Here is a 27395-nt window from a genome sequence, read left to right on the forward strand (position 1 = left end):
TTGTTAGTTTTTTTAAATGGGATTCTTGACTGTGCAAATGAGTGGGTCTATGCATCTATATTTCTTTCTTTTCCTTTTTTTCTTGGCTCTTTTTCTTCTTTGTTTTGTTATATTCTGATATGTTAGTTTTTTCTTCTCTCTTATTATATTTTCTTACCATCTCTTAGAAGCATGTTTGCTCTCTGAAGAGAGATAGAAATGTGTGAATCCAGATGGAGGAGTTGTGAGGAGGAACTGGGAGAAACAGGAGAAGAAACCATAATCAAGACATCTTTTATGAGATAAAACCCATCGATTTTCAGGAATAAATGGGACTTATCTACAAATAGAAATGCAGTATTATTAATTATCAGAGTGTTCTAAGAAGTCTTCTCCTGGAGATAGCCCTCAAAAGAAGCTCTTGCTAGATAGTTCACAATAAAAGATTGTTTATCTGTGTCAAAGGGATACCCTTCTCAACCCCTCCACTAAGTCTTCCTTTATGCCTACAATACTTATATATTTATTACAAAGACTATCTTCAATCAAACTAGATGACATTTTCACAGAGTAAAGCATGCTTAGAAATATAAATGTTTGGCCACAGGTCAGTTTATCTCTCTGTTTCTTTCTGTCTTTCTGTCTCTCTGTCTCTGTCTCTGTCTCTGTCTGTCTGTCTGTCTGTCTGTCTCTCTCTCTCTCTCTCTCTCTCTCACACACACACACACACACACAATGATGGAATATTCTCATGTAACATTAAATTATCAATACTAAAATTAGTGTCATGAACCCAGGTTTAAGGTACAATTTGTAAATTCTTTAAATCTACCACTGAATTAGAAATTAAGAAATCAAAGTTCGTACCCTGAAATTATGATCAACTATACAATAAGAACTATGCATGAAATTTCATCAGAATGTCTGTCTGAAACTTAGCTGTCCATCAGTGAATACCTGTTAATGTCACGATGGCAGTGACACCCCTCTGTGCAGTGTGTTTACCAGGACGAGTCTTTTTTATCTTCACCAGATTCCCATGAAGTCAATGACGTTAGCTTTCCCAGCCTGGATTTGAGGAAATGTCAAGAGTTGTTTGTATTTTGGTTTCTGCTTGGTAATTTAATTGTGGTCAGTATCGTAGCTAATTAATCTTAAAGCTGACATTCTAACCCAGGCAGTCTGGGACCAATGCCCACACACTCAGCTACTATCTAAAATCTGAAGAAAATTGCTCTGATAAATATCAAATAATACATGAGACATAATAACCCTTATGCCAAAGTTGTTAATCCTGGCCAGCTGTGTGGTTATAGCAGTCAGGATAAACAAATGCACTGGATACATTTGTTTCTAATCAGTAGACTCAACTGGTCTACCATGTGCCAGGTGAAAGGTGTTGCTGAGGGTCTGAAAATGAATGCTGTGCATTTCCCCAAAAAGCTCTGCTCTGTGCTGACAGCAATGTCTGGACTGCACAGAGCCTCTTGGGAGAACATAGAGTAAGTAACACATGACCTGGGTAGGGATAACTAAAGGAAACCAAGCAGGCAGTTGGTGCTTGTTGGTCTGTGTACCAGTTGCTATCTGCAGAGATCTGTAGGGCTGTGGCTAGGCCAAAGGGCCTAAAGGGCTTTACTCTCCAAAGAGTATCAGATCTCTTCCATGGCTGTCACTACTCTGGAGTTGGTGGGAAGAAGCTGACACTATGCAGTGGTACCAGTTGGGGTGCAGCAGCTGGCAGAGGGGTGCAGCAGCTAGGAGACAAAGTCAGGACCATCGAGTGGGAAGTGTCTGGGGTAGGCTGGAGGAGCTTGAAGCGGTGAAAACTTTGGTAGAGAACTCTCTTCCCCAAAGTGTTACAGCTCTATATGACAGACACTCTCAGATGGTCTTTGATGAAATAACTCTCTGTGATTAATACCTTGTGGATAGGATCTTATATACATTTTTGGGTTGGGTTGGGTCTAAAGACAGATGCTTTCTATTAGCTTGGCCTGAGATGTTAGGGATGCCTCATCTGCATATGGAGGGGCTTCAGGCCACTGTCCTTATGTGACTGATTGTCACATTCCTCTCTATGGGGTGTCATGGCCATGTGACCCAGGACAGGGACCTGGTCAGGAGTAGATAAACCACTTACTGTCTTCAGGTATGAGGGTACTGGGGTTTCTGAATCCCCTTGACCTTACCAAGTTTTCTGTTTGATGACACAGTACACTGCCCCATAGGTTGGTAGTCACATACTGTGACTTGTAAATGAAGCAAAACAAAAACAAAGGGCTTCTTTTGTCCTAAAGGTATCAATGGAAACTGATGGGATATGCAACCTCTCAAAGAGCAAAAGGGATTGGTTATTCAGATGGGTAAATTAAGGATCCTGGATGAGATTATTCTGAATTACCAAAAAAATCCAAAATGATTATAACGTATTGACAAGGGAAATTGAAAATAAGAGAAGCATTTGTGAGGACATGAATGTGAATGAAGGCTATTTTTACTCATTAAGGTGCTTCGGGTCACAGGATAAGCCCAAGGGTTTAAAAAAATCTAGTTTTACAAAAAAAAAAAGTCATATTCTTGAATATTTTTCTTAAAACAAGAAAGTAGAAAATGGAAGGGGAAAATCCTGTTGGTTTGAGCAAATACTGCTGTGCAAGGGATATGTTAAATAAAAATGAAAGCAGTTGAGATAGCTGTCTCATAACTCATTCCACAGATGCCTGCTCAGCCACCTTCACCACCGCTGTGCTCAGGACAGCTAGGGAATGAAAACACCGGAAATGTCTTTTTTTTTTTTTTTTTGGTTCTTTTTTTCGGAGCTGGGGACCGAACCCAGGGCCTTGCGCTTCCTAGGCAAGCTCTCTACCACTGAGCTAAATCCCCAACCCCCGGAAATGTCTTAACAACTGACGGACAAAGAATGAAAATGTGGTACAGACACACGATGGGGACTAACTCAACTGCAAAGACACGATGAAGTAATAAATTTGCAGCTAAATTCGTATAACAACAAAGCTCACATTGTATAAGGTAACGCAGACCCAGAAAGATAGCTGTAGGCATATATTTAGGATGCACATTATTGTATGTGTATTATTTTTGTTAGGTCATTTGAACTTATTACATCATTAAATTTATTTAAAACATGCACAAGTCAATCTTATTGTGATACCAGTCAAAAGATATTTTGAAGTGCTACTGTGTTTTTTGAAACAAATGTTAAGATAAATGTTTATCTGTTTATTTCAACATGTTCTTTTTAACCTTACTAATTTTAGCACATTCCTCCTTATGTGGTAGGTGATATACAGAATCATCAGTATGAATGGACCTCTCTGCAAAGGAAACAAATTGATTTTGAAAAACTATAGACACATAACTAGGAGAATAGAAAGTTTGAATCAGACTCTACCTCTCCCAGAGCACCACCACCACTATCACCATCACCATCATCATCATGATCACCACCATCATCATCATCATAATCATCACCATCACCATCATCACCATCATCATCACTATTGCCATCATCACCATCACTACCACTACCACCACCATCATCACCATCACTACCACCACCACCATCATCACCACCACCACCACCATCATCATCACCATCACTACCACCACCACCATCATCACCATAATCATCACCACCACCACCACCATCATCATCACCATCACCACCATTATCATCACTATCACCACCACCAGCAACAGCAGCACTATAATAACAGAAATGATAAAAACAACTCTTTTATGTGAGAAATCAGAGTAACAAGTGCATGAAAGTTATTTTTATTATCAAGATTTTTTATTATCAAGGGTTTCATACATAGAATAAAATGTGGTCACAGAAACCCATAATCCTCCAGGTTTCTTTTAAGCTTTAACCAAAGACTGCGTAATATTTTGTTTGTTCCTGCTTTAAAACCTGGCTTTGAATTCTTCCAGTGGGATTTGTTTTCCATTAGCAATCAAAACGAAAACGAAAGCAAAAACATTTAGAATTTTTAATACCTTTGACTGGAGACCACCTCATAGAGTGTGTTACCCCTGCCCAACACCCCTAAGGAAAATCTGTCTTCAATGTTCTTCGAAGCAAAATTTATTTTCCAGGCAATGCCCCAAGACTTTTTCTGTTGCTGTTTTGCTTCTTTCTGGTGTTTTTATGGCTCTGTACATACCATGTCAGGCACAGCTAAGATAGTTTAGGTTTTAAGGGTTAATATAACACTACTGAATGAATGTGCACCCTCTTGATCATGGGGAATTTGAATTTAAAAACTCACATCGGACATTTAAAATATTTCAAGTCAACAAAATGTAAATCTGATTTTAAATACCTTAACTGCTAGCCTTAGATATGACATGATGGCTTTCATGTGAAATGTGTGGAAAGTTTGTTTTCATAATTCCTCATTTTTGTCTAAGTTCATCTCACTGGCATTTGCTGAACGTCCACACAGTGAATTAATCGAGTCCTGTGTCCTGTTAACAGCTCATTGTACAACCAGCTAATACATAATTCAATGAGATCTCATTTTCTAACTCCATTATTTTGGGATATGAAGAGGTTCAAACAAGTTGAGCTTCAATTTACTTCCTAGATAATATTATTTTAAATTAATAAGTTCTTGGAGTATAAACAAGGGGACTATTTAATCTTTTCAAGAGTGAAAGACTTTCAATTATTTAGGGGATTCACACACAAAATGAAACTTATTATAGTATTTGCAGAGAAATAAGGGGTGAGCTAAGGTTCCTCAGTAGCTGTGTCCAGTTACTATCTTATTATTGGCATAAATATTTAAGAGCAAAATACTTATAAGTACCATAAAACTTAAATGTACTTTATTCGTAGGTATATGAATATGATTTAAGTACACATATATGTATAGCCATAAATAACTCATGTAACTCTCTCCTAAGTGTCCTACTTAATATTTTTGTTTGTTATCCTATATCTCAGATTCTTACTGTAAGAATTAGCTCCATAAAAATAGTCCAAAGGCAAGGAAAAGGTAAACACACAGGGATATTATTTTGTTCACTGGCCTATGAATACACAGTGAGAAACTAAAAAATATATTTATGAAAATTAATTTTGAAGGAGGGACAGAAAGCAAGATGCAATACCAACTAGGTCATAATGATAATAAAATGAAACTTTATATCTTATACTTTTATTCTCCCTGAATAGGTAAAAAGGTCATCATCATTAACTGTAATGGATATGTTGATATTTTCATTGAGCATAAAGTTTTTGAGAGCTAAGGGGTTTGGAACACTTAAAATTTACATTAACTTAATTTGCATGTGAGCTATGAACATGTATCTCATTTTTATTCTCATATAAAAATATTCGTTTTGCAGCTTAGCCAGATATAAAATTTGGAAACACAAATACATCAGACACAGTCTGCTATTGAACACAGAACGGGTAAATCTTTCTGTCTCTAGGTTAAAATGGAGCTTGCTTGTCACACAGGGTGATGTGGGGGCTGTAATTTGTTTAATGTCTCACAGTGGCCAGGGCTCACTTGTTCCAACTGAGCTTTACATGGCCTCTGAGTCTACAAGGTCAAAACATGTCAGCTTTCAATAGCATTTCCTAGAACTCCAGCTAAGCTGACTGAAAGTAAGAGATGCCTTTTGAGCTTTAACTAAATATTGCATGTATTTTGGTACCCACTTTATTTGCATATTTATGTAGACTGCCTTTTCATTTGTTTGTTTTAAGACTCATTATATCTGCCTGCATGTATGTCGTCATGACAGAAGAGGGGACCAGATCTCACTAGAGATGGTTGTGAGCCATCATGTGTTTAGCTTTGTACCCCAGTTTTAAAAGGATTATTTGATTCTCTGAAGTCTAACTTTTTAAGTTCTTTGTATATATTGAATATTAGCCCTCGATCAGATATAGAATTGGTAAAAATCTTTTCCCAATCTGTTGGTTGCCATTTTGTCTCATTGACAGTGTTCTTCCCCTTACAAAAACTTTGCAATTTTTATGACGTCCCATTTGTCGATACTTGATCTTAGAGCATAAACCATTGATGTTTTGTTAAGGAAATTTTCCCCAGTGCCCATGTGTTCGAGGCACTTCCCCACTTTTTCTTCTATTAGTTTGAGTGTATCTAGTTTTATGTGGAGGTCCAAGATCCACTTGGATATGAGCTTTGTACAGGGCGATAAGAAAGGGTCGATTTGCATTCTTCTACATGCTGATCTCCAGTTGAAACTAGCACCATTTGCTGAAAATGCTAACTTTCTAACCACTTGATGGTTTTAGCTCCTTTGTCAAAGATCAAGTGACCTTAGGTGTGTGGATTCATTTCTGGGTCTTCATTTCTATTCTGTTGATCTACCTGCCTGTCTCTACCAATACCACACAGTTTTTAATCACTATTTCTCTGTAATACTGCTTAAGGTCAGGGATGGTGATTCCCCCAGAAGTTCTTTAATTGTTGACGATAGTTTCTGCTATCCAGGGTTTTTTGTTATTGAAAATGAATTTTCAGATTGCTCTTTCTAACTCTGTGAAGAAAGAAGTTGGAATTTTGATGGAGGAGTACACCGATTCTGTAGATTGCTTTTGGTAAAATGGTCATTTTTACAATATTAATCCTGCCAATCCATAAGCATGGGAGATCCTTCCATCTTTTGAGATCTTCAATTTCTTTCTTCAAAGACTTGAAGTTCTTGTCATACAGATCTTTCACTTGCTTGGTTAGAATCACACCAAGTATTTTATATTATTTGTGACTATTGTGAAGGGTGGCCTTTTCCTAATTTCTTTCTCAGCCTGCTTATCCTTTGAGTAAAGGAAGGTTATTGATTTGTTTGAGTTAATTTATATTCAGCCACTTTGCTGAAGTTATCAGGTTTAGGAGTTCTCTGGTGGAATTTTTGGGGTCACTTAAATATACTATCATATCATCTGCAAATACTGATATTTTGACTTCTTCCTTTCCAATTTGTATCCCTTTGACTGTATTTTGTTGTCTGATTGCTCTGCCTAGGATTTTGAGTACTATACTGAACAGGTAGGAGAGAGTGGGCAGCCTTGCCTAGTCCCTGATTTTAGTGGGATTGCTTCAAGTTTCTCTCCATTTAGTTTGATGTTGGCTACTGGTTTGCTGTATATTGCTTTTACTGTGTTTAGATATGGGCCTTGTATTCCTGATCTTTCTAAGACTTTTAATATGAAGTGGTGTTGAATTTTGTCAAATGCTTTCTCAGCATCTAATGAGATGATCATGTGGCCTTTTTTCTTTGAGTTTATTTATGTGGTGGATTACATTGATGGATTTCAATATATTGAACTATCCCTGCATCCCTGGGATGAAGCCTACTTGATCATGATGGATTATTGTTTTGATGTGTTCTTGGATTCAGTTTGAGAGAATTTTATTGACTATTTTTGCATGGACATGCATAAGGGAAACTGGTATGAAGTTCTCTTTCTTTGCTGGGTTTTTGTTGGTATAAGCATAGTTGTGGCTTCATAGAAGGAAGTGAGTAGTGTTCCTTCTGTTTCTATTTTGTGGAATAGTTTGGACAGTATTGGTATTATATCTTTTCTGAATGTTTGATAGAATTCAGCCTTAAACCAATCTGGTCTTGTGCTTTTTTGTTTGGTAGACTTTTAATGGCTGTGCCTATTTCTTAAGGACTTATGGGAGTGCTAAGATGGTTTATCTGGTCCTGACTTAACTTTGGTACCTGATAACGGTCTAGATATGGTCCATTTCCTCCAGATTTTCCAGTTTGTTGAGTATAGGCTTTTGTAGTAGGATCTGATGATTTTTTTTAATTTCCTCAGTTTCTGTTGTTATGCCTCCCTTTTCATTTCTGATTTTGTTGATTTGGATACTCTCTCTGTGCTCTCTGGTTAGTCTGGGTAAGGCTTTATCTATACTGTTGATTTTTTCAAAGAACACAGCTCCTGGATTGGTTGATTCTTTGTATAGTTCTTTTTGTTTCTACTTGGTTGATTTCAGCCCTGAGTTTGCTTATTTCCTGTGGTCTACTCCTCTTGGGTGTATTTGCTTCTTTTTGTTCTAGAGCTTTCAGATGTGATGTCAAACTGCTAGAGTATGCTTTCTCCAGTTTCTTTTTGGAGTCACTCAGAGATATGAGCTTTCCTCTTAGCACTGATTTCATTGTGTCCCTTAAGTTTTGGTATGTTGTGCCTTCATTTTCATTAAATTCTAAAAAGTCTTTAATTTATTTCCTCCTTGAGCAAGTTATTATTTAGTAGAGCTCTGTTCAGCTTCCATGTGTAAGCAGGCTTTCTGTCGTTTTTGTTGTCATTGAAGACCAGCCTTAGTGAGTGGTGAACTGATAGGATGCATGCAATTATTTCAATCTTTTTGTATCTGTTGGGGCTTGTTTTGTGACTGGTTATATGGTCAGTTTTGGAGAAGGTACCATGAGGTACCTTCCATAAATATCTGTTAAAGCCAGCTGGTTCATAACTTCTATGAGTTTCACTGTGTCTCTGTTTAGTTTCTATTTCCATGATCTGTCTATTGATGAGAGTGGGGTGTTGAAATTGCGCACTACTATTGTGTGAGGTGCAATGTGTGCTTTGAGCTTTAGTAAAGTTTCTTTTATGAATGTAGGTGCCCTTGCATTTGGAGCGTAGATATTTAGGATTGAGAGTTCATCTTGGTGGATTCTTCCTTTGATGAATATGAGGTGTTCTGTCACAACTTTTTTGATAACTTTTGATTGATAGTGGATGTTTGTGTGACTATCTTCTTTTGGGTTATTTGAATTAGATTATTTTCTTGCTTTTTCTAGGGTATAGCTTGCCTCCTTATGTTAGAGTTTTCCATCTATTGTACTTTGTAATGTTGGATTTGTTGAAAGATTTTGTGTAAATTTGTCATGTAATATCTTGGTTTTCCTATCTATGGGAATGGAGAGTTTTGCTGGATATAGCAGCCTGGTTTAGTATTTGTGTTCTCTTAGGGTCTGTATGACATCTGCCCAGGATCTTCTGGCTTTCACTGTCCCTGGTGAGAAGTCTGGTGTATTTCTGATAGGTTTGACCTTTTTCTCTTACTGCTTTTAACATTCCTTCTTTGTTTAGTACATTTGGTGTTTTGATGATTATGTGACTGGAGAAATTTCTTTTCTGGTCCAATCTATTTGGAGTTCTGTAGGTTTCTTGTATGTTTATGGGCATCTCTTTCTTTAGGTTAGGGAAGTTTTCTCCTATAATTTTGTTGAGAATATTTACTGGCCCTTTAAGTTGGGAGTCTTCACTCTCTTCTATACCCATTATCCTTAGGTTTGATCTTCTCGTTGTGTCTTGGATTTCCTAAATGTTTTTGGTTAGAAGCTTTTTGTACTTCACATTTTCTTTGACTGTTGGGCCAATGTTTTCTATGGTATTTTCTACCTCTAAGAGTCTTTCTTCTACATCTTTTATTCTGTGGCAATGCTTGCATCTATACCTCCTGATCTCTTTCCTGATCTCTTTCTAGCTCCAGGTTTGTCTCCATTTGTGACTTCTTTATTGCTTTATTGTTTCTATTTCCATTTTTAGATCCTGGATGGTTTTTTTCAATTCCTTCACCTGTTTGGTTGTGTTTTTGGCAATTCTTTAAGACCTTTTTAAGGGCTTCTACCTATTTATCTGTTGTCCTGTATTTATTTAAGAGAGTTATTAATGTCCTTCTTAAAGTCCTCTAACATCATCATGAGTTGTGATTTTAAATCAAAATCTTGCTTTTCCAGTGTTTGGGTCTTGCTGTGGTGGGAGAACTGGGTTCTGAAGATGTCAAATGGCCTTGGTTTGTGTTGCTTTCTCACAGAGTGGTCTGGGTACAGAGAGCTATGTCACAGGGTCAGCTCTGGGTACAGGTGGAAACTGGAAGAATCCTGTCCCAGACTGTTCCTTGGTTCCTGGATCCAGAGGGATCCAGGCAGATTCCTCTTGGGCCAGGAAGGTGAGCAAATGTGGTGGTCTCACCTGTGCTCTCAAGATTGTTCTCACATCAGAGAATCCAGGTCTCTCTCCCCACAGGATCTGGATACAGATAGCTATGTTACAGAGTCAGTTCTGGGCGCAGGTAGATACCGGAAGGCTTTCCTGTATTTTTTTTTTTAAGGGAGTATTTATGTCCTTCTTAAAGTCCTCAAACAACATCATGAGATGTGATATTAAATCATAATCATGCTTTTCTGGTGTGTTGGGGTAACCAGAACTTGCTGTAGTGGGAGAACAAGGTTCTAAAAATGCCAAGTGACCTTTTTTTCTTTGGCTTAGTTTCTTGCACTTGCCTCTAGCCATTTGGTTATCTCTGGTGTGAGCTGGTCTTGCTGTCTCTGACAGTGACTTGACCCTCCTGTAAGTCTGTGGGTCAGCACTCCTGGGAGACCAGCTCTCTCTCTCTCTCTCTCTCTCTCTCTCTCTCTCTCTCTCTCTCTCTCTCTCTCCTGGCGGGACCCAGGCACATTGATCTGTGTCACAGGGTCAGCTCCAGGTGCAGACAGAAACAGGAAGCTGCTTCTAGCACTCTAGCTAAAATAGATTTTTTATGTTTAAAACTAAAATATAATTATTTCCTCCCTCCAACAACTCCTATGTTCTCCATCAAACACTCTGTTCTCATGACCTCCTTTTTATTTACATATATTTGTATATTTGTATATAAAGAACATATATAACATACATATGATATATACTCATGTACATGCATGAGTACATGCATACGAGACACATACACACATGTATTTTTTGGACACTGCAATATAACTAGCTTATTGTGAGAGTTGTGCACTTAACAGGCTGTTTTCCTTCTGTACAGTGAACCCTCTAAGGCTGCTCGCAGCCCTTGGAATTTTTTTCCCAGGGCTGTGAACTGAGCTCAGAGTCTCACGGTGGCAGGGAACCCTAGCATATCTATATCTCCAAGCCCTTTTGGACCTTTTCCTTCCCTGTTTGAGACTGGGGTTTACTAAACCATAAACTGTCCAATACTGAACTCCTGGCTCAGCGTTCAGAGCAGCTGGAGTCAGGTCATAGACTAAGCGAGGCTGAAAACAAGACTCTTTAAAGGGCTGAGAACACACTGATACCCCAGGCTCACCTCATTTTGAGTTAAGTCACTCTTTATCAAGTTCTCACCATTCTATGGCCTTCACAGTTCCTTCTTGATGCCAATTTAAACAATGAGAACTGTACATGAATGTTTCATATATGTCAAAGTATGTTTTCTTTTAGGATGTTTAGCTCACTTCTGTTTCATACCCATTGCTTTTGTTAGACAATGATCCCACAGGAAGTCTCTGGGTCCACTGGGATTGAATTTTCTTAAAAGCTACATCATACTTCATTCTTTAATCTTTAGACAATTTTGTTACCAAGTGCTATGACAAGTCTTATGTCAACTTGACAAACCAAGTTACCTGAAAGGAGGGGAAGCTTAATTTAAAAAAAAAATCACTCCTTAAAATAAGGTTGTGAGGCATTTCTTAATTAGTTATTGATGTAGGAGGGTACAGTCCATTATGAGTGGTTCTGTCCCTGAGCTGGTGGTCCCGGGTTCTATAAAATAGCAGGTTGAATAAGCCATGGAATGCAAGCTAGTAAGCAGAACCCTTCCATGGCCTCTGCATCAGCTCCTGCGTCCAGGTTCCTGCCCTCTGTCCCGACTTCCTTTGATGATGAACAGCAATAGAGAAGTGTAAGAATAATAATCCCCTTTCTCTCTAACTTGCTTTTTGGTCCTGGTGTTCTCAAGGCAGCAGTAGAAACTCTTATGAAGACACCAGGATGTCCGCAGCTGGATAAGCTGAAGAAGGTTGTCACAGACATAAACCAGGCTTTAATATCAGGAGATCGTTTCTAAGGATTTAGACAGAACTTTAAAGATTGTACTGACTTTCAAACATTAGGGATGTGGTCAGGCTGAGTTACTAAAACTAAAATTTAGATTTCCCAAGGCACAGAAAAAGTTTGCTTTTCCTACATACCTGCTAACTAGTAGCAAGTATGGATGTGTCCCTCAACTAAAGACCAAAAGTGATTCACTGTGAATATTTGAAGATTCACTGGTCAAGTTGTTCATGATGTTTAAAATATTCTGACTTTGTCAATTATGAATATACATGTATATATATATAAATATATATATATATTCTCTTAAGATTACTTATTTTAATGTTCATTGTTTTTCTTACCTCAGTTTGTAAAATACATTTGACACACTAGAGATATTAGCTCTTTGAGGAATTTAAATATCCACAGTATAGTATTTTGTACCTTATGAATATTTCAAATTTTAGTTAATCAAATAGTTTAACTTCTCTCTTTTTTTTTTTTTCGGAGCTGAGGACCGAACCCAGGGCCTTGTGGTTGCTAGGCAAGCGCTCTACCACTGAGCTAAATCCCCAACCCCAGTTTAACCTCTCTTAGTGTTTTCATTCTTCCTGTCTTAGTTTAAATGTAACTCTTATGGTTATTTAAGATGCTTAACATTTTTATTCGTATCTTTTGAATTAATGTTAATCATCTTGTACAATTTACATGTGGTTCATGATAATTTTTATGTATTCTAAGATAATTAGTCAGCTCATTCACCATAGCTTAATAAATAGTTCACATTTTATCCATTGCAATGACTACATTTGAAATAATAACAAATGACATGACATTAATTGACAACATTTGAAACAGATAAGAGTCACTGATACAATCTATGTTGCTGATGAAAACGATACTGAGATATCTTTCTTATGTGCTTGGAAATCAGCTGAGTAAAGCACTAGGGCCTCGGTGGGGGGGTATGAGAGTGGTCTATACTAGTAAGAGCTTGTCCCAAGGAGAAGTGTGTAGGGAGTCTCACCATCCCTATGCTGATTTGCCAGGTTTTTGTACATGAATTAGTTCTTAAATTATGCAAGTCAATCTTGACTTTAAATCTGTCCTTGCTTTCCTCTTCATTCTTGGTCCCCTCTGAAAGCTCTGATTTATTTAAAATTATTTATTTATATTTTTTCTAACTGATCTTTCTTATTTAGGTGTTTGGTCCGCAGAGATGTCTGGATACTTTTCTCTCTTTTCCTTACAGCTCTGCTAACTTTCAAGTCTCATAAGTGATGATTTGCTCAATCATGGTTGGAAGTTATTCCTCCTGCACTGGCTGCTCTCAGGAAGATCCCTGGTCTTTTCTGGTTTTGTCTCTACCTGGAGGGACTGAAGCCTTTCCTCCAGTTCCCACTTGCCCTGTGTATTAATGGGAAACGGGCAAATCAGCTTAGGGATGATGAGGGTCCCTACATACGTCTCCTTGGGACAAGCTCTTACGAGTATAGACTGCTCTCATAGCCCCTCACTGAGACTCTAGTGTTTTTATCCAGCTGATTTCTAAGCACATAAGAAAGATATCTCAATATCATTTTCATCAGCAACATAGATTGTATCAGTGACTCTTATCTGTTTATTGGACAATGTAGCCAATTGTATCAATAAAACTAAATGGCCTGAATTTATCATGCAGGGACTGAGAGACAGGAAGAAGGTATCTGGGGATCACTGTGTACCCAGAACACCTTTCCTAAATATTTTCAAAGGCATTCCTCTACATGTTCAGTGTGGTCCAAAAAGGTTACCAATTTTGAAAGCTTCATCTAGTGCCACCCGTGACAAACAAATATTACAGACTGAATGAGTGAGACACTGATCTTTTCCAGTTAGTGGCCAGAACTATGCACCGTTCCTTTCTCTTTTCTGAATTGAGTTCACACTTAGAAAAATAATTCCAAATCAGGAACCTGCTATACTTTAGATGTAGCTTCTTTCTCATTTCCCCTCCCCAGACTGTTCAGTCTAAATGGAGCTTTCCTCATCCTGATGACTCACTGATTTCCCTTGGGTCTATTAAGAGATGAACTGCAGCCTTCTTGTTCTCCCGGCGCCTTTTCTTCTTAGAAAGGCCATGCTTTCCCTAGAACAATCTTAGTTCAGTGTCCCCATAAAGCTAGGCAGCTTCCAGGAGGCCATGTTGTTAGAATGAGTTGAGCAACACATAGGCATGACCATGATGTTCACATGATAATGTAAAAGCACGTGGACTTTTTCCTCTGCTGTTGTCACCTAGAGAACTGGAGAACATAGAACAATTTATATAACAATTTATTCCACAGCAAGGGACAGTGGCACATCCACTGTGCAGGTCGCACACTTGCCTTCACAGAGGATGACTATTCTAGTTCATAACATATACCCAAAGGTGACAACAGTGACAATGACAATATGTTCGTAACAGTTATATCCGAAGGTGAAATGACAATATGCCCTGGATTATTTTACCAGTAGCTTTGCATATAGGCTAGAGAATGGCTCTTATAATGTTCTCTTCCTTATACAGTATGCTCATTTTCTGTCAGCTCTTGTCTCTCTACAAGGCCAGGAGTACTCATGCCATGAAAGGTTTGGAAAAACCCATATGTTCAGGTCACACAGTACACTAATGAATACAAAATATGTGGACATAAAATCATGAATACATACTTTGAATGTTCCGTAATGGTTCCAAGGTACAGACATCTTTGAGCACAAAATCTTACTGGTTCCATGATACTCAAATGGTTGGATACAATCAGTATCATATTCATGACTTAGTAACTGTGCACATGTGTGAAAGTATACATGTATCTGTCTGCATTGATATATGCACATGGATGTACATATGTATATAAGCTAGATATTGACACTGAGTGTAATTTTAAAATTGTCCTCTACCTCAGTTTGAAGAATAGTGGAGCACACTGATTCTGCTTGGAAGATGACTGTAAGCTCCAGAATTCTGTTTGTCTCCAGCACCAAAGTAGGTACAGGAGCCCCCCTCCCTACCAGCCTTCTTTTGTGAGTGCTAGGGATCTGAAAAAAGTTCCTCATGTCTGTGAATAAGCTATTTATCAACTGACCTATCTCACCCATCCCTGACTTTGGAACTTGAAAATGTCAAGGTACAATCCTAGGTACAATCTCAAAATTGTTATATTAGAATCTACAGTTTGGAAATATCCTATGATGACAGATATTCTTAAGCTTAAAAACTCAACATTGAGAATATATAACACATAGAAGATAATATATAAATCTGTGTGTGTATATGTGTGTATGTGTGTGTGTCCGTTAGTTGAGATAATATATAAACCTTGTATCAATCCACAGTTGTTATATACATGCATATATTTTTGTGTCATATGTGTTACATACATAAATACTCTATACCATATTTAATATCACTTAGTAAGCACATATATCACATAACATATAAATTAGTTCTAGTTCTTTAGTCTCTTTTAGTAAAATTTATACATAAATCTCATAATTCAGGAGAAAATATGAGTTCTCCTAGCCTTCAGACAATGGTGAAAAGATCCATGCCCATTCCACTTTATGCTTTTGCCACATTAAAAAAAAATGGCTTCCCAAGCTACATGATGGGGGAAAACAACCCTGAGCCTCACATGTGGAGAGTATTTTTGTGTCATGTGACTAGGGAACATTGCTTTTTAATTCAGTTTTCGTTAGTTTTAACTAGAGGAGGGACTACCTCTAACTGCACAAGAAATTACATCTAAGAAGGACAACCACCAGATTCAGCGACTAGTTGCATGCCTAAAGTTAGACTTTTAACTAAAGTTAAATTTTTGACATTTACTAGTGGGTATCTATGGGACAAGATATGAATTTCTCATGATCTGGAACTCTACCATTTTTCCCCATTGTCACTGTTAAGTACTATTATTGCTAAAAGATCTGCTGGTGTCATTTATGGACTGCAAACCACACAAGATATTCTGCCCATCACTTCTTCCCAATACAGTAACCTAATATCCCAACATAAGCTTGGAGTATAGCGCTGTGTATTGACAGTACTGCTCAGCCTCACTGTGACCACTTTAACCATGTAAAGAAGTTCAAGTGTGTGAAGCGATGGCAAGAACTAGAGTACATACATCTTTAGCCATAAATTGGAACGTATCCTAACCATATAGAACAAGCAACAGAAACGTGGTCCCCTGAGGAAATGGGTTTTTCTATACCAACCTAGAATTTGCCTACACTCATGTAAGAGAAAACATGGCTCTGATACAATAACAAAGAAAACCTAATAAAATTCTCACAAAACCTTTATGTCAGTGTTTTAGGGGCAACTTCATACACACTATGTGATTTGATCTAAAGAGCAGTTCCAAAGAGTAAGTGACCATGAACCCATTTCACAGACAAAATAGAGGGCTACAGAGTTATTTTACTGCTCACAGCCAGGAAGGAACTGTCCTTTCAGAAAAACTCCCTGGGTTTTGTAGCACTTGTGCTCAAACAACATGCCATCTTGTCTCCCACCCAGCCTGATCTCCCTTTGCATGTGCCCGTGTGAACACACACACACACACACACACACACACACACACACACACACACACACACACACATACCAGGGCTCACTCATGCTGTTTCTCTTGTCTTTGATCATCAGCAAGGCTTGTGCTCCCTGTTCCTCAATGTTAGTTCTTCGCTTGAACTCCAGTTTTGGTAGGTGGGCTGCTGGATTCTTTAGCAAAGCCTGTACCTCATGCTTATGCCCACTCCCCAAGCTTCTTCGGTCTGTAGAGTTGCCACTCATAGATTCTGTGTCTGTACCCACGATGTTGCCAGTACCACAGTGGTAGATAACATTTACCCTGATCTCTTCCTGCTCAGCATGCCAAGGCTTTGACCACTCTTTGAAATCATAGTTATGGACACAACACAGAGTAGAACACTGAAGAGTTCTGGGTCTAGCTTTGGCACGTTAGTTGAACATGTTGCCTAACCTGTCTAAGCTTTAGTATCTTCTATTAAATAGTGGCAGAGTATGAAATAATTTGAATGATGCATATAGTGAAAGCACTACTTAAACAAAATGCTAGCTTTGGTTATGCAGTTTTCCTCCTCCTCCTCCTCCTCCTCCTCCTCCTCCTCCTCCTCCTCTTCCTTCTCCTCCTCCTCATTTTCCTTCTTCTCATCCCCATCCTCATCACTGCTGATTTTACAATAAATCTGAGCTGATCATATATGTCATGTGTCTGAGGCAGTGTTATTGTCAGGTGTTTCACTGGACATCCATTAAGTCTAGTTATTTGTCTTGTCATTTAACCTTGAACACATTGAGAGGCTCTTAAGGAAAAGTATACCTCATTCATTATTTCCACAAACATCATTAGATATTCACACATTTTTGTTAGACTTTTGAAGACTATGAAGTCAAAATGATTCATTTTGGAGATAAGAAATGGAGGCTCAGCTTAGCGAATGTGCTGATGAAGTCAGTAGAGCAAGTTAAGGGCGGAACCGAAAAGGAGGCTGAGACACATACCGCATGTCTGTTATCACTGCTTCCATCAACTGTCAAACCAAGATCAGTTCTTCTCTAAGCCATTTCCTGGGTTAATAACTTCTCTGCTTCCTCTGGACATCATCCACAACTATATCATGTTTTCTCATATATTATTTTAATCTCGTATCTAATTCCTGTACTGTGACACCACAGATGTCCCAGGATTATACTCAGAAATCTGTTCCTCCCACAGTATCTGACGTAGTTTCTAAAAATAGAAAGTTGACAAAAGAACGTGTGTTGAATTTAACCAGAAAGGACTAAACCCTGTTCATGTCCATCTGAACAGTGTATTGCTGACTGGTCCTGTCATGAAGAGAGTGCCATAACATTTCACTCGGACTCTTACAGCAAGAAAACATTTGTTATAAAGTTGTTCTCCCTGCCCTGCCCCATTCCAACTCTTGTTGCTTATTTGTCAGTGGAAAACCCGGAGGACTGATGACTCCCTCTAATCATGAAACAGCAAAGTGCTAGATAATAAAAAGCCCTCAAGGACTCTTGTTTTTCCTTTAATCCTAATATCTTTTACAAAAACTGATGAATATTGACTGATTTTTCCATTAGAGCTGCAGGAGACTAATTACTGAGGAGTGCTCAAAAACTTGATAAAATATAGCAATATCACAAATTATTTTTCTATCAAGTTTTCTACATGCTGTGATAGAATCTAATTATTAAATATTGATTTAATACTTACTTAATTCTGTCAAAATTGTTAGGAATTTTAAGGGTTTTTATATCCCCAGAGTACTGAGTAACACAGAATATTGGGCCCATGCCAGAAAGAATATTTTGTTCCTTATTCTAGATTCATTGCTATCAAAATACTAAGCATTGGCTTCTTTGGATCCATCAAAGGAAGTGAGAAGCTGCAGAATATATATATATCCAGGCTGACAATGATGTGCGCAAAATTGTCAATCCACAACTAGCATCCCGCTCCCTGCAGAAGCTGACTCACTAGCAAAGGAGAGGCAGCCAACTGTGGCTGTCCTTTCAAAGCCCTGTTGATCGCAGCAGCTTAAGGCCCGCCCTACCGAGAAGAGAACAACTGAGGACAGCCTCAAGCCCAAACGAGTGGTGTTGACTAATTTGTATTTAGACATGGTTGGTAAAGCATTCTGTCCTCTGTCTAGATGCATGAAGTTGGTTTTGTGCTAAAGAAACCCTTCTTCTCTGCACTCCATTAGGTTATCATTTCATAGTGCACTCCTGGGAAATTTCCCCTTCCCCAGAAGTTACAGAAAGACACATGCTATAGTGGCAAGATCTTCTACCATAACTAAACAATAAAACCCCCACATTTTACTTCAATAGATGAACATTAGACAAAGGGAAGTATCTCTCATCCATTTTTGATACTCAAGTGCCCACGTAACAAATTCTGGGCACATCCCTAAATTATTCATTCTCTCTCCTCCCTTTCCCTTGCCGACTCTCTGTGCCTCTGTCTTAGTCTCTGTCTCTGTCTCTGTCTCACACACATACACATCAGTGTAGGAGATCTGAAGCACTTTCTATAATGCATCTCTTTCCCACTGTCTTATTTATCCATCCTTCCCTTATACTGCTTACAATGTACCCTCTGCCGTGTATGACTGTGGTTAGAGACCAGTTGATGTTAGCAGTGGCTGAGCACCAGAGTAATCCAAGAAGCACATACGCTGGAGGACATTCTTGTTGAAAGCTACTTCTCTCTTCTTTAAAGCATTGTTGTGGCTGGGTTTTGTGGGGTATTTTGGAATTTTTATTGTTGTTGTTCTTGGTGGTGGTGGTAAAAGTGGTAATAATGGTGGTGGTGGTGGTGGTGGTGGTGGTGGTGTGCCCATTATCGAAACACTTATACCTAAACCAAAATCTAACTTATTTAACCACACAATATAAAATATATTATATCAAATCTGTCAGATTTTCACCAGTACATTGATGATTATACATAATTACAATCAGGTTCAAGCTGAAATTTGTTTTCTACGTGGAATAAAATAAAGGGACATTCTATGGGAAAGATTTCCTTAGCTGGAGGTATTAATCAGGAAAAATACAAATACAGTTTGCTTCTATATAGAATGCTCCTGAGGGTAAAATGGCAATTTTGATCCAGGCTGTTTGTCTAAAATAATATTGTCTGACTTTGTTCTGATCCACAGAGAATTGTCCTCTTAAAATGATGCATGATGAAGCTGATTGCCCGATGCTTTGACATTTTGGGAGGAAACAGTTTGCAGAAATCCTGTCCTGGAGCAATGCCTGCTTCTGCCTGAATACTCACTCACCCTGGACTGCAACAGAAAACTCTCTGTAAAATGTCATAGACAAGAAAGAAATTAACAAAAGGCCAATTATCACTTGGAGAAAACACCCCAATGGCAACGGTAATTCCCTAATAAGAGCACTCAAGGTAACTCTTTTCCAGAGGCCAAGGTGATCACAGAGGCCAGGAAACCCATTGAAAGGGGATTAAATTAAGTTCAATATTTTTTCTTTATGGGATATGTATTCACCAGAGAGCTTCAAAGATGTCTACAGCTTCTAATGCTCCAGGAATAAACAAAAAGTAACATGTGATTAATGTCTCTTTACTGCGGCACTCTAAACCTGGCCCAGAATCCTTCTGACAGGTTGCTTGAATGCCTGCTTCCCAGGAGTGATTGAAAGTATTAGACACGAATCCCCTTATGTCTCCCTGCCCTTCAACACCCAATAAGGGCTTGGACACAGATGTTGCTACCTGCTTATGGGAATGGTAAACTCCCTTAGCTTCTCCAGGACCCAGATTCAAGTGCATTCTGTTTTCTCAGCATTGTAGAGTTTCCTCAGTGCTCTTCTCTGCTCAGTGTGAAACGTTTGAATGTGATTTGCTGTTTATGCCTCCGCACACCCTGCTTCTCAGGTGATCTGTGTGCTAGCCTTTCGGAAACATTATTCCTATGCTTCTCACAATCAGTTCAACTCAAATCATTCTCACAACTCCTTTTGTGCTTTTAATCAGATATGCTCTGCACATATCAAATGACTGTGATACAAAATATGTAAATCAGACTGTTTCAAGCAATACATAGCATTTTCACCTTAATCTCATCTCTCACTTTCAGTCTGTGTTTCTGCCTCAACTAATATCCATGGTATCATTTTAATTTCTAGGAGACAGAATACAGATGTTATTATCAGTTCTTCTAACACATGACCTAGTTTCAGCCCTCCTACCCATTTACTTACCCCAAACTCATGCACAAGAAGCTTTCTCAGACAGATACAAAGGTGAGGAAGAGTCTTCCCAGGGATGCCAGTGGTCAGACACCAGCCCTTATGACACTGCACACACAGTAATAAGTCGTGTGTTCAACCACTTGTTCTCATTCTTATAGACTGTGTCTTCTGCACACACTTCCATCTATCCATAATCATAACCTCAATCTCAGTCTCTCCTCGATTCAAATGACCTTCCATCTTGTTTCTGGAGGTATCAGTTCTAAAAGAAACACAATTTAGTTATTTATGTATTAAGAAAATAACGTTCAGTACCTCTCCACTGCACTTGAGGAGGATCCACATTTCTGTCTTACGCATGTAATATATTTTGTTTCCTCAACAAAAATTAGTATAGACAATCAGCTACACACAGCCTAGATGGTGTGATGCACAGTTTCTGCCTTTATAAAGTCTAGGTTGAACATTGTGCAGCCAGAAGCAATATTAAACATTATATCCCCCAAATCTAATATCATTATGGAGTAGCAATAAGAAGATAAAGTCAACCTATAGATAGCGGTTCAAAAGTAATTCCAGTCATTACAAGTTATTCTTATAAAATATTACCAGAAATTCAATTTATACCCTACTATAACACTTCACAAAATATACTTTTCTCTCTTGTCCACTAAAATCTTACCTTCCTGGGAATATAAAATTTATTATTTGCTAACTCCTTCACTTTCTTCCCTAGTGTACCCAAGTAGCATTGCAGTTTTCCTTTCGGGCTTCAGATTTCAAAGTTGTTGGGTTTTGTTGATGTTGTTGTTGTTGTTGTTGTTGTTGTTGTTGTTGTTTGGTTGGGGGTTTTTTTTGGTTTTTTTTTGTCTTGTGTTGTTTTAATCCATTACTCATATCCTGCAGCATAAAGCAAATTCAGAAATAGATCCTTTTCTGTAACCTTGCTAGTTCTGACAGAGTGCCTTTGTTTTACAAATGAACAAACCAACAGTTGCAAGAGTAGTAGTGCACACAAGGAAGCCATTTTCAGTTGAAAAATGGAAGAAAGATGTTTTCAAATATTCAGTTATTAAAAACATTGTATGTGGGGCAGTGGACCATGCTAGGATTTATAGCACACACAGCATACACACCTACAGTACAGATGCACCCATATGCATATATACATCTATAATGCACATAAAGATGTGCATATGCGCACTATAGCACACACTTATGTGCATGTACACATCTATAGTGCACGCAGGTGTGCATATACACTTCAATAACATACAGAGATGTGCATGAATACATTTATAACACAGAGATATGCATATGCACATTTATAAAACACACACACACACACACACACACACACCCCAATTTAAAAAAAATGGAAATAGAAACAAGGATATGTAGCTTAGTGGCTTAGTAGAAGATTGCCTCACATAAACAAGACCATGTGTTTGATCCATCACAAGAAAAATAACAAGTTATTCAAGATGGAATACAGAAATGAAATAGGAAGGATAGCAAAAGAGAAGAAGGATACTGAGAAGGAGTGACCTGTGGCAAAGTGTTCTATGCATATGTATGTATGTATGTATGTATGTATGTATGTATGTATGTATACAATACAATATATGTATAATTGGAGTCCCGGTTAAAGAGGAAAAAGAGGTGGAGGAGTGATGGTGTTCCCACACAAGATGGTGTTCCCACAAATATCATTTGACATCACCGTAAACACACAAATTTGAGAATGCTAGCAAACATCTCATAGCTAAAGTTAAGTGGGGAAAGCTAAATGGAAAACATTTTAATGGAAATAATAAATTATAATGGGAATAAGTGAACATGACCTCCCTAAGGTAGTGGCTCAGAATGAAGTGTTCAGAGCTAAGTTCTCTCCATTTCCATTTAAATCCCATCCATTAACAGCACATCAAGCACAATTTATATGGAAGACTTTGATGAGTCATTTATTAAAGAGTTATTTATGCTTGAGAGATAAACTTGTATAAAAGGCACAGAAACAGCATTGGTTTATTTTTTATTTCCCAAATGATCTCATCAATAGACCATTGATATTTATAATTCAATAGAATCTATAAGAAAGTCAGAGCATTTTAAGATAAGCTTCTGGAAAAAAAAACATTGCTGCTTCACTCCTACTTTAGTTATTTCTAAACAACAGTATCTGTTGTTTTTCTTGTTAGTACAACCTCGTTATAAATTGCCCAGGGTACTCTGGAAAAGACACACAAATGCCTTCGCATTTTTCTGAATTAATTTTCCTTTTAAAGCTCTTCCTCTTGAATCCATCCCTTTCATAGCATTAATGGTCACCTCTCTCCTGACAATAGTTGAGGACTTGGACTTACCAAAATCTAAGTAAGAAGCTGGTTCTAATTCATATACTAAATTTCTTCGTGGATTTGGGATTATAACTGAAGTTCCTGAGACCCAGTTTAATAATGTATAAATTGACTATATGATACTAGATATTATATAAGATCCCTTTATGTAATAAAATAATTGTAATTCTCTGACTCCCTAGGGTAAGTCTGTGTTACAAATCTGTGACTTATAATCTCAGCTGTCTTTGAAGCCTTTTTATTTTGGTGTGTCATATCCTGAAAATATCTGTGCAAAAAAGTCAAAAGAGTACAAATAATTCATTTCTCATCCAATTTACTCTGCTTTCTCCTTCTCTTCATCATTATTTAAAATTCTAATGTATTCGTTAATTTCTTTAGGGCCAGCCATGAGTCACTAGCTTCTTCCCTGTCCATTCAAACCCAAATTAATGTTTAAGGAATACTCATTTGTCTCTGAAACCAAACAAAAACCTTCATGGCATTTATGAGAATCTCTACTTTTTCAATTAATATCATACTTAACAAACAACCATTACCTGAGTGTCTACAGAAGTAAGATATTAACAAGGTTTCTGAATTTTCTTTCAGGAATGGGTAAATAATGAACTTCATTTCAGAAAGTACAGTCCCTTCCCTCAGCTTCCTCTTTTCTCTGTTATTCTGGATTCCATTATAATGGAGAGGAGTAAGCAAGAAATAAATCAAGTCTTGTTTAATTATGTTATACATGTTCCCTGAGTTCCACAAATTAGGACAGCACAGGGTATGGCTGCCAGAGAAACATTCAGAGGATGGACCACAGGAAGAGAGGAGGGTGCTACCTTCCAAGACTGATACCTGTAGTTTTTGTTTTACTTAGTGTTCTCTCCTGTTCTTTCCTCTCTCTTGTTCTCTCTCTCTCTCTCTCTCTCTCTCTCTCTCTCTCTCTCTCTCTCTCTCTCTCTCTCCTTCTTTTTTACACATTTCTTAGAACATTGAGCTTTGCACAGATGCTATTAAAATATTCAAGGCGTTCACTGTTAGTGAAACCAAGATCAAGCTAGGTCAATACCAACATGCTATGGAGGCGGGATCCACCCAGCCTCTCCAGCACCAGAAATAGATTTATTCTGTCATCTGGGATACAGGGGAGGGCATGGAGACAAAATAACAAACACACTGCCCTCTGTGTTTCATAGCACAGTTTTCACCTGGAAATAGTCTTTGCCTCGTCACAGGTACCTCCTACACAAAAGTTCAAAAATCCTTATATTTTATCATAAAATCTTAGACCTGAGAAATTCAGGATGTCCCCTGCAAAGGGGTAACATTTGGATGTAACACCTGTCTCATTCTTTTGTGGTATGTGGCCTTCTCTTATCACTGTTTAATGAGGCAGAATTACTTCTAAAATAGAAACGCAGACAAGAATTTCATTATAATTATCTATTTGTAACATATTTGATGTGGGCAGGTATATAAACACAATGTGGCTAAAATATGCCATAGTGGTATTTTAAAAAAATGGTACCTTTTGTACTCAGAAAGCTGTAATACTTTTCTTCTTTTTATGAAATGTATTATCTACTAGTCAGCCTATAAACAAATTAACCTAAATAATCAACCATGGCTTCTCTGTAAATGAGGACAGTCTCTGGTTCTTGGTCCCCTAAGCAGTGTCAGGTATGGGTTCCATATGAGACACTGGTTGGTTGCTCCCACAAGCTTTGTGCCACCATTGCCCTAGCCTATATCTTAGGCAGGACAGCACTGTAGATGAAAGATTCTGTGGCTGTGTTGGAGCTTACATTTCTTTTTTGTGGTAGCCTGCAAAGCATCTTCCCAGATCATAAACACCAGGACACAGGGGTTCTATGTAGGCACCAGCTCTACCTCTCCATGTTCAAAAAGTTATGTGACCTAGGATAAAATGAAATACTGCTGTTCTTCTATGAATAGTGATAAAATGACTCAGCATATTCTGCCACACTCAACACTTAGTATAGTCAACGCTTAGGTATAGTTCAAATACTTCTGTCACTGGATTGCTTGACTTTTTGCACATCAGAAGCATTTAGGTCAAGGATGCCTGCATTCTGCAATGACTCACAGGAGTTTATATAAATTATTGGACATGATATATGACTGTGAATGCTTGCTTAAAATAAAAATTATTTCAGAAAGTAGAATTTTTGCTATTGATTTTCCAACTTCATAATTTGATTTTGGTTTCAAATATAAGAAAGAAAAGGAGAATTTAAGATAATTTTATTTATTTTTTACTATCAGACCATATTTTTCCTAATTGTACATATATATATATATATATATATATATATCTTTCCTCAAATATAGTGAACATTATGTCTTGATGATATTGGTATCTCAATGGTTTTCAATTGATATCTAATCACTACTCACTTTTTTCCTGTTATATTTGAAGAGCTGTCACAGCTATAGTCTCTGCTATCCAATTATTCAAACTATTAGAACCATGTTGCCATGTGAAAATGTAGCAGGGTTGACAACTAAAAGACAATTTCAGTACTTTAAGTTCAATAAGGTAAACAAATTAGATATTTTTCAGGACTAAATGTTGATTAAATGGAGTTTTTACTGATTAGAATATGAACTATCTGGGGTTGGGGATTTAGCTCAGTGGTAGAGTGCTTGCCTAGCAAGCACAAGGCTCTGGGTTTGGTCCTCAGTTCCAAAAAAAAAAAAAAAAAAAAAAAAAAAAGAATGTGAACTATCTAACTTCATGTGTGATTATTCACTGTTCTAGATGTAGAACCTCACTGTGATTCCAGACAGATTTTTCAGTTCTGTTTATATAGGTTTTTATGGTGTTTTCAGTAAAATTTCACCATAGAGCGCCAGTGCCAATATGCTTCCTTTGTAATGAGGATTCTGACAGCAGGAGCAGGTGCTGGCCAGCAGCTCACCACAGGATCCAATGTAGACAGTGGAGCCCTTTGGAGTCTGTTCTGTTCTGATAGTATAGTTTGTTCTGAGACATTCACCTTAGGACTTTTCTTTTTGTGCTGTCTCTTTGGGGGATATCCTGACCTATTCTGAATCCAACTTTAGTGGCTAAATTTCCACTTCACACATGAAAATGTATGCTTTCTCTCTCAGGTTTTGTGAGGTTTTCTAATTATTCAGACCCATCATTCTTATTTAGCAATGATTAAAATGCTCAGTTCATTAGCCGCATTCCTTGGATTGTGTCATCCAGACAATTTGTCCTACAATAATTTGGGTCTTGTTTCGTTAATAGTTGCTTGGTATGTTTACTTCACAATCCCCAATTATAATATAATACAATATAGTTAACATATAATACATATGCTATATATATTAGAAGCTAAGGTCTACACATAAGAAAGAAATGCAGTGTTTATATTGCTGTACCCTAGTTACCTTACTTAATAATTTTCAGCTTCTCACAGTTTAACATTATATCCCCTTTATAAACAGTGGAATTGTGAAGTAGAGTATTAATTTGCATCCTACATGTCACTTATCCCAAGACAATAACCACGCACCCCAATGGCAGATGTATCAAAGAGTCCGATTGCATCACTTCTCCCCTAGAGGGACTAGTGACGAGAACATACTAATACTATTTAACAGTGAGCAAGCACCCATCAGTGCTTGGTACACTCACATATGCCGCCCACTCACCCTGCCAACTCACTAAGTGAGTTTATCTTCAACAGACAGATAATCAAACTAGATATTAGAAAGGGCACAAAACCTAGAACAATCACTCAACTAGTCAATGGCGAAGCTGGCATTTAATACAAAGGCTCCGAATCTTAGTCTGGTGCTTGATTTTTGCTGCCATGTTCTATAGACTGTCAAGCACTCAAAGCAGAAGGGAGATAACAACATTTAATAACTACCTGTCTCTGTCAGGGTCCTGATTTTAATCTGCCCTCAATTTCCCTATGTGTAAGCCTTTTATATTCATACATTATTTGCCACTTAATAGAACTGTCTTTAAAATTTATGAAATCTGCTTAGGGATGAGAATGGACATAAACTTCTGCACAACTGCTTTTTGCTTACGAAGAGTCAGAATATATCTAATGGGAATTAGCAATAAATCATCAGAAGATTCTGATACATGTTATTTTGTTGGAAGGCTTATAGTACATTGAAAATGCATTTATTGCATATAGGAAATTATATTGTCTCTAAAAGAAGATGATATGATTGGTAGGTATTAGTATCTGATAGAGATGGGTCCTTTTAAAATCAATTCAAGTATATAGATCACTTATGATCTAGTGCCAGCTATTGACTGTTACTGACAAAGAACTTTATTAAAAATCTCTTCTTATTTGTACTGAATCATTTTACTGGCGTGTATTAATTATACTGAATTATTTTGTTATAAAATTTAACATAACATGTGGTGCTGCGGAGCCGCGGG

This window comes from Rattus rattus, chromosome 1, assembly GCF_011064425.1.
Source record: "Rattus rattus isolate New Zealand chromosome 1, Rrattus_CSIRO_v1, whole genome shotgun sequence".
Classification (NCBI taxonomy): domain Eukaryota; kingdom Metazoa; phylum Chordata; class Mammalia; order Rodentia; family Muridae; genus Rattus; species Rattus rattus.